The sequence below is a fragment of the Nicotiana tabacum genome, chromosome 13, assembly GCF_000715075.1.
Source record: "Nicotiana tabacum cultivar K326 chromosome 13, ASM71507v2, whole genome shotgun sequence".
NCBI lineage: Eukaryota > Viridiplantae > Streptophyta > Magnoliopsida > Solanales > Solanaceae > Nicotiana > Nicotiana tabacum.
In genome coordinates, this window is record NC_134092.1 from 132,570,508 (window position 1) to 132,583,604 (window position 13,097).

Here is a 13,097-nt window from a genome sequence, read left to right on the forward strand (position 1 = left end):
AGATCTTGTCAGACCTCAAACCCTCTTCTATCATGACCCCTATCTTGACCACCTCGTTGAAAGATTTTCCAACCGTTGTCACCAAGTGACCAAAGTAGGTTGGATCCAATGTCTGCAAAAAATAGTCCACCATTTCTCCCTCTCTCATGGGAGGATCGACTCTAGCTGCTTGTTCTCTCCAGCGGAACCCGAACTCGCGAAAACTTTCCCCGGGTTTCTTCCCAGTTCTCAATAATGTGAGACGGTCAGGGACTATCTCGAGATTGTACTGGAAATGACCTGCAAAAGCCTGCGCCAGATCATCCCACATATACCACCTGCTGGAATCCTGCCTGGTATACCATTCTAGTGCAGATCTGCTCAGACTTTGGCCGAAATAAGCTATCAACAACTCATCCTTGCCGCCTGCCCCTCTCATTTTGCTACAGAATCCCCGCAAATGTGCCATGGGATCACCGTGCCCTTCATATAAATCAAACTTGGGCATCTTGAACCCAGCCGGGAGTTGGACGTCTGGGAAAGGGCACAGATCTTTGTATGCCACGCTGACTTGATTGCCCAGCCCGTGGAAGTTCCTGAAGGACTGCTCCAGGCTTTTGAACTTTCTCAACACTTCATCCTGCTCAGGGGCCTTAACCGGCTTCTCAACCTCTGTCGGTACTTCTAAATGTGGATTGTAAGCCTAAGGCTCGGGCGCATGGAATGTAGGCTCAGGGGGATAGTATTGTGTATCGTGAGCCTGAAACAATGGCTCACTGGTCGTTCTCTGCAAAGGGGCTGATGTTGGTCCCACAAAAATGGGAATATTGGGTGTTGGGAGAGGTTGATGGGGTGGTGGAGTTTGGGAATCATGAGGGCTTCTTTCTTGATGATAAAGGGGATTTGGACGGCTTGTGGAAGGGCCAGAGTGAGGGTATTCCGGCATGTGTCCCAGTGTTTCAGGGCTATTTTGTGTTTTGGCTAGGGCTAGCTGCATTGCATTCATCTCTAGTCCCATCCTTTCGATCTTTTCCATCGCTTCTTTTAGCAACTGGCTCATTGGCCTTTCTTCCTCATTACTATTCTCTGAAGTAGTCATGCTTGTTGCTACCGGTCCTTTAGATCTGGTTTGGTAGGAGTGTGTTGCCAGAGTTCTTTAACAACTAACTTGTCTGGGTCAGACAACAACAAACTTTGTTAGCATTAGATTTTAACAGATTTGATCATAACACATAGAGGATGCAATGCACCTAGGCAGTTAACCGTTTCTACATGCCTTGCTTCAAACAATATGCGTCATCCCGGTTTGCTCATTTGTCCCCTTTTAAAGTGCTTTGGGAACCCTGTGTTTTATTTTATTTCTTTTCTTTCTTTATTAAAAGCGGTCGAATCTTATGGGGATTGCCTACGTATCACGTCCCCGCGTGAATCAGACCAGGCGTAGTTCTGCCTTAATGTAAAAAAATACAAAATTCTTGTGAAATCATTAAATTCATTCTCAAAATCTTGCTATTACAAATTACTTCAAACAAGGAATAGAAACAATACAGACTCCACGGTTCTTTGACCCTATTTGATTGAAGGAAAAAAAAAACAGAAAACAACATATGGGAAAACATCGAAGCCTAAAATAGACAAAACTCGACCAAAGGTTAATTTTACAACTTAGGGACCCGCGAGGCATCATTCAGCCTTTTCGCGGTTCCAGGTGCGAGATCCCTTTCGAGCTGCTCCAACTCGTGCATGGTCTGTTTGACATAACCCATCACTGCTGAGAGAATGGTAACGCAGGTCATGTTCTCGCACCGCCGACACCGTCTGATGATGGCATGGGCAATGGCCCTGATCTTATCTCTGGTTTGTTTCTTCTCTACGAGTAGGTGTCTTATCTGATCACTGCACGTCTTGAATACCTGTGAGTCTTGTATGTGCTGATTCTTCAGCTGCCGCACTTCTGTCTTCATTTGGGCCAACAAGTCGTAACAGTATTTACTCTCCCAGTGGAAATCCCTGGCCCGCTTAACTGCTTTAAACTCAAGTGTAGCCATCTTTCTCTTTATTTTGGCAACAGTCTTCTCGTGGTCACGTTTCAATTGGTTCAAGAATCGGCGATGCTCATCTACTCTTGTATCCCACTGTGCCCTGAGCTCTGCTATGCTGTTTTCGGATTTCTCCAAACCATCTTGCCATTCCCTGATTTCATTTTTTTAGCCTTTTAATCAGTTGCTCGTCTGATCGACGCCTTGGCTGTTTATCCGCATCCGCCCTTATCTGTTTGATCTGGGCTCTGAGCATTTCGTTTTCCTGAATTAACTTGTTCCGCTCTCCCAGATTGGCGGCAACTTGCACATTGTGATCATATTTCAAGCTTTCCACCTGTTGTTTCAACCTGCTGATTTCGGCGCAATACCCTCTTTCTTTTGCTAGCCAATCCCATTGTTTTTGCGATGTTTCAGCGAAGTTCAGGATGTGGGGTCTCTTAGCTGGTCTTTCATGCTTAAGTTCCCTTCTATACCATGCGAGGTAACTTGGTGCCGTCACTCCTTTGGCTCGATCCCGTACGCAAGTATCTGATTTCAAATATTGACACTCACTCCAGATTTGGCGAATTTTTGCTTCTGGAAACCGTCCGTCAGGACTTATCTCAATTGCTTGATTGCTAAGATCTTCCTCATGAGGTACTGTCTGGCATCTCCCGAGCTGCCTCAAAACTCGGCAGGGCGTGTAAGGTTGAATGCTCTTAAGCCCCATCAGTAAGAGATGAGTTTTAGCCGCCGGCATATATATGACTTCATCAACAGGCAACCATCCCAGCGTCCACTGTATTTGGCTGGCAGTAAGAGCTTGAAAGAACGAGGTCCATGCCAGGACTCCTTTGGGCAAACTAATCTCTTTGATTCTCGTGTAGAATTCTTCTATGCACGTCTTCTCCAGGGAGCCATGGCTCAAAATCTCGGAACGACGGCAGAGGTGCTCGGTCATCCACATTTGTAGGAGCAAGTTACAACCTTCGAAAAATTTTCCCCCAGCTTTACAAGCTGTGAGGGCTCGGAAAATGTCTGATATCACCATAGGCACTAGAGTACTGTTACTTTGCGTGAGTAAAGTGCTGACGACCCCGGATATCTTCAAATCGATGTTTCCGTCTTTCCTTGGAAATACCAGAAGGCCCAGGAACATCATCATGAAGGCTACTCGTCTGTGTTTGTCCCACTTCTGACGAATATCTTTGCTGCACAGTTTGTTGATTGGATTATTGAATCCCTCTTCATGACCGTACCTATCATATATGAAGCATGGAGTGCAAAAACCGGCAGCCAGATCCGGGTTGTGGACCGTTCTGGGTATCTTCAGTGAATCGAGGAACCGATGCACCGTGACAGCTCTTGGGGCGACCAGGTATTTTTGCTTTAATGGAAGTTCAGCAACTCCGATGTACCCAGCCATTTCTTCCAAAGTCGGGGTGAGTTCAAAATCAGAGAAATGGAAAACATTGTGCGCCGGGTCCCAGTAGGTAACCAAAGCTCTTATGATATCTCCCCAAGGTTGGATTTCCAACAAACCCACGAGACCTTTCAAATATTTCTTGACCTCATTTTGTCCTTCAACACCTAGGTCATTCCACCATAGCCGTAACTTGAAAGGGATTTTGGTCATTATTGAAAAATGTTCATTTTGCATCGTGCTCATCCTGCACATTTATTAAGGTGGTTTTAACAAAATGACTTGACTCAATAATATTTTAACAAATGGGATCAAGTTTTGAACACGACCTTTTAAGTACTTCGGGGATGAAGATTTAAGGCCGTGTGGGTCAACTGGAAACAATACTAAACAAGACCCAAAGGTGGTTGTTTATGCAAAGTCAGCCTTCCGGCGTCCCTTTCGGGAACATTCGACTATTTATGACAAAACAGCATCACCTGACTTATTTATTTTGGCTATTTTAGCAAAAATGGGGTTGAACCCGACGAGGGTTGCCTAGGTATCTCACATCCGGTGAGAATCAAACCGGCGTAGTTCGGGCATATCATGAATAGAGAAAATCAAATAAACCTAGAAATCAAGAGTAAGTATTTTTTATTATTTTTTTTTTAAAAAAAAAAGATAAAGACTAAAGAAAATATATATTTTTTTAGGAAATATTTGGACTATTAATCTGAATTTATAAAAGGGGTACTACAAAAGAAACAACACATTTTTTGAATTATGAATTTTCCATTTTTTTTTTAAATAAACACCTTTTTTTTTTATTTTGGACATGAAAGAAAAAAAAAATTGTATTTTTTTTTAATAATTCAAACTAAGAAGACAAATTTTGTTTTTATTCTCTTTGTTTTTTAGAAAAATTTCGGCGAGGTTTTGACAATACTTGAACATTGGTTTTATTTTTCCAAAATAAGTAATTATCTCCCTACGCTGCTATTTTCCCTTTTTAGAAACCGGTCAGCATGCGGAACCGAAGCAAATAAATGCACAAAACAAATAGGATGCATCAGGGTGGTTTTTTCATTTCAGGTTGCCTGTCCTAGACGGGCCCAACCCCTGTGTTGAGCCCCCTAAGTCAGATGCAACATGATGCAGATAAACGTTCCTACTAGGGATCCGGCATGAAGTTTCGTTATACTAGGATTATAACCTGGGCGTTTGTTCTAGACTGTGTACCCGAGCGGACAACTCGAGTCGAGGAGGGGGCTACGTACCGGGGACCCGCGAGATCGTCTGGCTTTGTAACTTGTCCGACCTCTTTCTTATTTCAGGTATAGACACTAACAGAATAGGGAGTCTCGACCAGCGAGCTTCTCCCCGGAGGTAAGGAAAGAAAGGTTTCGGCACAGTTTATATACAGTTCAGATAATATCAAAGCGGTAAAAGACAACATTTGGCACGTTATGCAAAAACATGTAATAAAGATCAGATAATAAAGCCAAATATAACAATTATTCTAAGCTCGAATTCTTGAACCCTGAACCAGTGGTTCTGGACATTCCCCAGTGGAGTCGCCAGAGCTGTCACACCTCCTTTTTACGCACCCGCGAGGGGCGCAGGGGAGTTTTTCCAATTAAAGGACAATCGAAAGGGGACTTATTTATTTATTTCAGAGTCGCCACTTGGGAGATTTAGGGTGTCCCAAGTCACCAATTTTAATCCCGAATCGAGGAAAATAATGACTCTATATTACAGTCTGCGTACCAAAAATCCGGATAAGGAATTCTGTTAACCCGGGAGAAGGTGTTAGGCATTCCCGAGTTCTGTGGTTCTAGCACGGTCGCTCAACTGTTATATTCTGCTTATTTACCTGATTTTAAATACAATATGAACTTATGTGCAAATTTTATCTTTCAACCGCTTTTATCATTTACTGTTTTTATCAAGAATTGCAACGTTGCAAAAATGTATCTCGAACCGCGTTACAATCAATGTACCCGTGGTCGTCGACACACTTTGACTCCGTTGAGATTTGGATTTGGGTCACATCAATGTGCACCCGAGTTTAAGGAAATTAAATTATTAAAGGGCGCGCCTAAAGCGACTAGCGTATTTATTTTGGGTAGGACCGTGGAATTTTACTAAACGGTCCATCCTGAAATCTAAACAATTTTAAAAGCAAATATTTACTGAGGGCCCCGCAATTTGTATTTTATTTGGTGAGGCTCATCTCATTCTTATTTTAAAATGAATTTGCAACGTCATGGACACGCATCTCGAACCACGTCACAATCAATGTACCCGTGATTAGAAACACATTTCGACTCCGTTGAGAATTGGATTTGGGTCACATAAATGTGCACACGGGTTTAAGAAGGTAAGATTTATTAAGGCGCGTCCTAAAGAGTCTAACGTGTTGTTATTTTAGGAGGGTTGTGAGATTTGCTAAACGACCCGTCCTGGAAACTAAATGCTTCGATAATATACATTTAACGAGGGCCCCGCATCTTGTGCGTTTTTGTTTGTCGAGGCTCATCTCGGCTTTATTTTAAGAGGATATCCTATAGCTACTACGTTTCTCTTCGCATTTGTCTCTACTAGTTGAGAATAAAAATGACCCTATTCAATTACATGCTTGCTGGTTATTATAATGGAATTCCGAGTGCCTTTGCAGAATAAAAAAAAACATAGCCATGTCCATGGGCAGCTAATCGAGCATCGTGGGCCCAAACCCAGCCCACACAGTATCGGCTGGACCTGGGCCAATGCCTTTCCGATGAAAGCCTGCTGGTTCGTTTGATCCGGGCTCGACCTTCGTGAGGTTGAGAAGTGCAGACTTGCGCCGTTTATTTTAAGGCAATGGTTTGTCAATTATGAGGAGACAATTTATCAAAAGGGCATGAAATTAACTAACATGGATAGTTCTATGTATTTAAGGACATGCTAATCATATAAAACCTAGGATACAACCTACTGCATTAGAGACCCTTTTATCTATTAACATACATATACAAACTAGCATTCAATCACCACATATTTACATCTACTGGGCACACAGGCTACCTTCAGTATCTAAACAAGAATGCAAACTATTACACATTACATGAATATTTAATGTACAAATCTATGTATAAAAGACATTCTTCAGGACTTTCATTTGTATTCATGCTCAAATTTTCCAATTACATTTTTTGACAGTGCATTGGTTGTGTACCTGGTATAGAGGACAAAGAAGAAAGGAATGATCAGCTGGGCAGTATGCAGTAAACAACAGCAACAGCAGATACACAGCAACAACACAGCAACAAATCAACAACCTAAGTGTTTTCCACGGCCCACAGCCAAACAACAATATTTCCCAGAACAAAGAGAACCAGCAAATAGTCGAGCACCAAACGAGCAATCCCAGGAAAGAGTAATGAAACAAAAGCAATAACAGAGTGTTCAATGCAGCAACACCACCAGTTCAACAACCACCAACAGCTCAGTCAATGCAAACAACAGAACTTGGCCAAGACAGCTTGACCAATATGCACTCTTATACAACTTTCAGGCAGTGTTTGGTTACAATGTTTATTGGAAACTACCTTATGTTTTTCAGTTTTCTTTAAACTCACTAGACCTCTCCTCAGATTAAAAGTTCCCGCCCTTTTTAAGTTCTCAAATGGCCTATTTATAAGCCAAAATGACCCAGTGCAGCTAAGCTGCCTCTCTCCTATTTGCAGACTGCCCATACTCTTTTAAGCCCATGCCTAAGCATCTTTTGGTGCCAGCCCTCTGTTCCCCACGCCTGGCTTTTCTTTAATCAAGAGTTATGGGTTCATTTTAAGTATTTATATTAAACCCATACTCTTGTGTCTTGTTCCCCATTGGTATTAGTTTAATCCCACATTAGTACCCTACTTGTCAGCTCACTTAAACTAATTACTTCTGTTCTTTTTAACACCCCAGAATACCCATGCTTAACCTTGATTATTACTGCCCTGCCCATTGCATCATCAGGGTATTTTGAACTGATGAAGGTTCAAATTCAGGACTGCCCTGGACTGAACCTTTTCAGTCATTTTTGCAATGCAAAGAAACTTATTTCAGACAATGCTGGGCATTAAGTCAGTGACAAGGTTCAATTAGTCATGTGACATTATTAGCTCATTCGATCCATTAGTTATAGGAAACTAATCGACGACGTTTATCGAGTCGACTATATTAATTATAACAGGTAATAATCAGTCGCTCAAATAAACAAACATATACAGGGACCTACAGGCATCAAACAACTTTTGTTCAATTATTGGGAGCCTATATGAACTATTTACGCGTCGACTAATCTAGTCGAACATGTTTGTCATGGGGTACATTCAGAACACAAACAGAAAACAATTGACCAAATAAGAGGCCTTTGACAGAGATGGAAGAAATCCGAATGAAAAATAACAAAATAACAAACAAACACAACGAAACATGCTGACAACTTAATTAGAACTAAAACAAAGATAAAGGAAAACTTACCGAAAAAGTTTGAAATCAAAATGACCCAAATCTGACTCAACTTCGAACTCTTGAGGCCGAACAAACTTTAATCAGGGTGTTCTCACATGAGAACACCTTGACTAAGGTCTATTAGACCTCAAACCCCTGTTAAGACTGGCCGGATTCCCCAGGTGCATGTGTTCTAAGGTCTGGATTTTCAGATCTGGTTTTTTAGGAGTTGTGGGTAGATTCGGACCAAACCAAGTTTGGCTTGGTCACGAGGAGGGTCCGGGGAGTGTCTGGTATGAAGATGGGGTGGTTTGGTATAGGTCCGGGTTCGGCTCGAATCTTCAAATGAAGATTCGAGACGAAGGAAGGTGATTCGAGGTTCATGGTTAGTGGATTCGTGTTCAGGGTGGTTGGATGCTTTAGGGGTGTGAAGGGGGTGGTTACCGGCGTTCGTGCCGCCGGCTTTAATGGCGAAGGAGACTAGGGCGGCTGCTAGGGTTTGGGGGGTTTCGGTGCTTGGTGAAGACGATGGGTGGAGGGGGGGTTCGGATAGGGGGCGTGGGATACGATAGAAGGTTTATATACGGGGAGGCTGATTCAATCCTGGCCGTTGGATTGATTACAATTGATGGCCAGGATTGGGGAGGCTTAATCCATACGGTGCCGTTTGGTTAAGTAGGGGGTCGGTTAAAATGGGAACGGGTCGGGTCATGAGGGCCAATAAAGGCTATCGGATCACTGGAAATGAACGGCTCAGATTAACCATCCCTGAAACGACGTAGTTTTGGTGTTGAACTACGTCGTTTTGATGGCCTGGGGAATGGGTCGCTTGGGCTGCTGACTTGGGCTGCTTTTGGGCTTAGAATATTCAAAACAAACAGGCCCAAGTCCGGTTAATCTTGCACTCTTTTCTTTTTGTTCCTTTTTCTAATTTTTTAAATAAATAGAAATAATAAAACTGACATTAAAACAATCATTAATTTAAACCTTTAACACAGTTACCACACACATATTGAAATATTTAAGTAGGTTTAAATCACAACCTAGATGTATTTCATATTTTTTGTGGATTTTCTTTTAACGACCGAATTATGATTTTAATTACCCTGACATACATGCTTTGTATTTTGATCGGTAAGATTAGATGCAAAATGGACAGACCCACAAATGATTAACGACACATGTCACGGAAAACTCGAAACATTGTATAGCGAAGTCATTTGTCACTATTTTTATTTTCTTTCGGAGCGATTGCTGGTAAAGCAAAAATCACATGCTTACAAACATGACTGAGTACAGAATAGTAATGAAAATAGTGAGATGCCAGCAAGAAACGACCACTAAGGGTCTCAACAATACCAACATAAATCCTAAACATGATAACTAGCATGATTTATAGCTCAATTACTTTAGCACACGATGAAAACATGGATATCAACAGGATAGAGTCACTAAACGGTTCCATAGAAACACCAGGTCACAATTCACATGGTGCACGCCTACACGCCCGTCACCTAGCATGTGTGTCACCTCAATACCAATCACACAACACATAATTTGGGGTTTCATACCCTCAACACTAAGTTTAGAAGAGTTACTTATCTTGAACAAGCCAATTCCAACACTGAGCAAGCCAAGCGATGCTCCAAAAATATCATCATGCGAGTAGCAACCTCTGAACAACTCAAAACTAACCAAAAGCAACTCAAATACATCAGATAAAGCCCAAGGAAGCAATTACAAAATGATAAAGATCGAAGCTTACATCAAACCCTAAATCCGGCCAAAAATCACACCCGGACCCACGCCTCGAAACTGGAGAAAACTCACAAAATCTGACAACCCATTCAATTACGAGTCCAACCATACTAGTTTCACTCAAATCTAACTCCAAACTGGTGTTCAAAACTCAAAAATTCATATTATGAAACTTTAGGCCAAAACCCCCCAATTTCTCTTTAAAATTCATCAACCAATTGCCAAAAACTAAAGATAGATTTATGGAATGTAATCAAAACTAAGTAGAGAACACTTACCCCAATCCTTGTGATGAAATTTTCTTTAAAAATCGCCTCAATCTGAGTCCTACATCTCAAAATATGAATAAAGAACCAAAACCTCGATTTTTATAACTCTGCCCAGCTATTCCGCATTTGTGGTTAAAATGTCGCATCTGTGACCTCCGCTTCTGCGGATGATGCCTCGCATCTGTAAAGCCCATGAAGACTAGCCCTTTCGCACATGTGGATATCCTCCGCTTTTGCGCACGCGCTGGTGCGCCAACAACCTTCGCTTCTACGCTACTCGTCGCTTCTGCGGCTCCACTGTCTCTTCTTCAACCATCGCACCTGCGCAAACTAGCTACGGGTGCGGTCACAACAGAACCAGTAGTAATAAACCTTAGCCAAAATTTCCAAGATGCTCCGAAATTAATCTGAAACATGCTCGAGCCCCTCGGGATCACGTCCAAACATACCAACAAGTCCCATAACATAATACGAGCCTACTCAAGGTCTCAAAACACAAATAACAACATCGATATTCGAAACGACGAATCGCGCCTCAATTCGAAATCGATGAACTTGAAACTTCAAACTTCCACAACCGATCCCGAAACCTATCAAATCACATTCGATTGACCTCAAATTGTGCACACAAGTCACATTTGACATTATGGACTTGCTCCAACTTCCGAAATCGGAATCCGACCCCGATATCAAAAAGTCCACTCATGGTCAAACTTTCCAAAATTCCAACTTTCGCCATTTCAAACCTAATTCTAGTACGGACTTCCAAATCACGATCTGGATGCACTCCTAAGTTTAAAATCCCACAACGGTGCTAACAGAACCATTAAAAAAATCCAATCCGAGGTCAAATACCAAAAAGTCAAACTCGGCCAAGCCTTTCAAATTTAAAACTTCTAGTTGAGAATCATTCTTCCAAATCAATTCTGAATAATCTGAAAACTAAAACCGACGATTCACACAAGTCATAATACATCATATGGAGCTACTCATACCCTTAAATAAGCGAGCGAAGTGCAACTGCTCAAAACGACCGGTCGGGTTGTCACATCCTCCCCCACTTAAACATACATTTATCCTCGAATGTGCCAAGAATTGTTCCCAAAGCCATCAACCGCAATGTAACCTTACCATGCACATACCCGGGGGTGATCCCATGTTACCCTATCTCATATAGGTTTGATAGCACAACATAACTGAAAATCATTACTCCAACCTTAACCCATAAGCCTTAGAATCCAATTTCCAACTTCCGGAATTTCCATAAGATTTGAATCTTACATCTACACATTGTACAAGTCTGAATAAGTTGTATCAAGTCTTCACCATGACCCAAGATGTAATCACATGATATACCGCATAACTCAAATACTCATAACGATATCTTCTAATCATAGTAGCTACTCCAAACAATCCAATACCGGTAACAAACCTCTTATCAAACAAAGCATCATTCTAACACCTTTATACACTTCCAATGATGAAATAAATATGCAGAAACTCATAACCATTCACCAAATCAACAAGTCATGGAGCTCCTTCTCCTCCGACAAGAATTATAGTAGATTTGAAAGCCGACTTTCGATATTATCCTTCCAAATATACCACAATCAAATCTGATAGTATCCATTCTAGGTTCAATGACCTCATCTCATCCAACTCGTCCGCTCAAGTGGCATGACACATTAATACAATCTAAAACCATAACCCGTGCAACAATTTGCAACATTCCAAATGTACTCAATCATGAAAATGACTCAAATGAGAGAACTGTCCCGCCAGTTTAACAAGTACCGCCAAAATGCAATGCTAAGAACCTATTACACACCGTATAACTAAAACACATAAATCTAACACAAAGGATCGTGTCTCAACATAACTCTGCCACCATGCGCTATCTATCCAAATGCTAGTCCATATTATATACCCCAAGCCACCCTGCTCAAAATCAATAACCACGCAAAATTCGACATCAAGCACCCAATGTGCATTACCATAACCACGGAGAAGCAAATGACACAATGCCACACAAAACCCAAAAGAGCATAACCAATACGCCATCAATCAAGCAATACCCAATGCTCTTGTCGCTCAAATTCCGCTATAAAGTCCAAATAGAACCGCACCATATGTGCATATAGCTAACGAATCACAACTCCTTGTAGCTTAGAAGAGTAACTCACAAATCACTCAGAACATGAATAAGCTCGGCAACAACCGAATGGCACATCCCTCAACAATAACAGTATGGAGCCAACCAATCCGACCCGGTGTAGAATACACATCCTAATTGGGCCTACCAATGGACCCCCAAATCGACTCTGGTCATCCATAAATAGATAAACGACCCTCCGAAGAACCACAATGACTTACCCATAACACATACCATTTTCTAACTAGCTTTGGCCACATTTTCACAGTCCACAACCACGAAATGATCTACTCATGAGAACTCCCAGTCTCCAAACTGTTGATACCCAATTTTTCTCTGTATTTTTTTTATATGCAAAACACTTTAAAAATAGCATTTATATACATATATAAGTGTGTCCCAATGTTTTATTAATTTTCCTTAATTTTTAAAGATTTTTAAATCAATTTATTGCCCTATTTTATCAAGAAAAACCCAATAATTATCCACAAAATTATTATTTTGGATGATTCATTTATTTGATTCTCATATTTATACTAAAATATAGCTATAATAATTTTTGCATATTTTTACAAATTTATTTAGTATTTTTAAAGCTAAATCACATATAATTGCAATATTAGCCTCTTTTAAGATTTAATTGTGTTTGTATTTATAAAATTAACTCCAATATTTTTAATTTAATAATTATGCATTTTTAATCATTTTAGTACTTTTAATGTATTTATAGAAATTATATTTACTATTTTTTATAAAATAAATAAGGGAAACGTGGCTATTTAAATGTTAGCCCATTTTCATTTCAATTTTTGCCGGATTTGGCACCACAATTAAACCCAACCTGAGGCCCAATTACCCTGACCCAAATCCTAATCTACCAAACCCATGACCCTTTTTAAACAACCCGCCCAGATCCCCACTTAATCCAAGCCGTTGATCAAAATGATCAACGACCACCATTTAACCTTTCCTTTATATTTCCTCATTACCCCCAAACCCTAGTCATTTCTCATCTGCAGCCACCTTCGAAC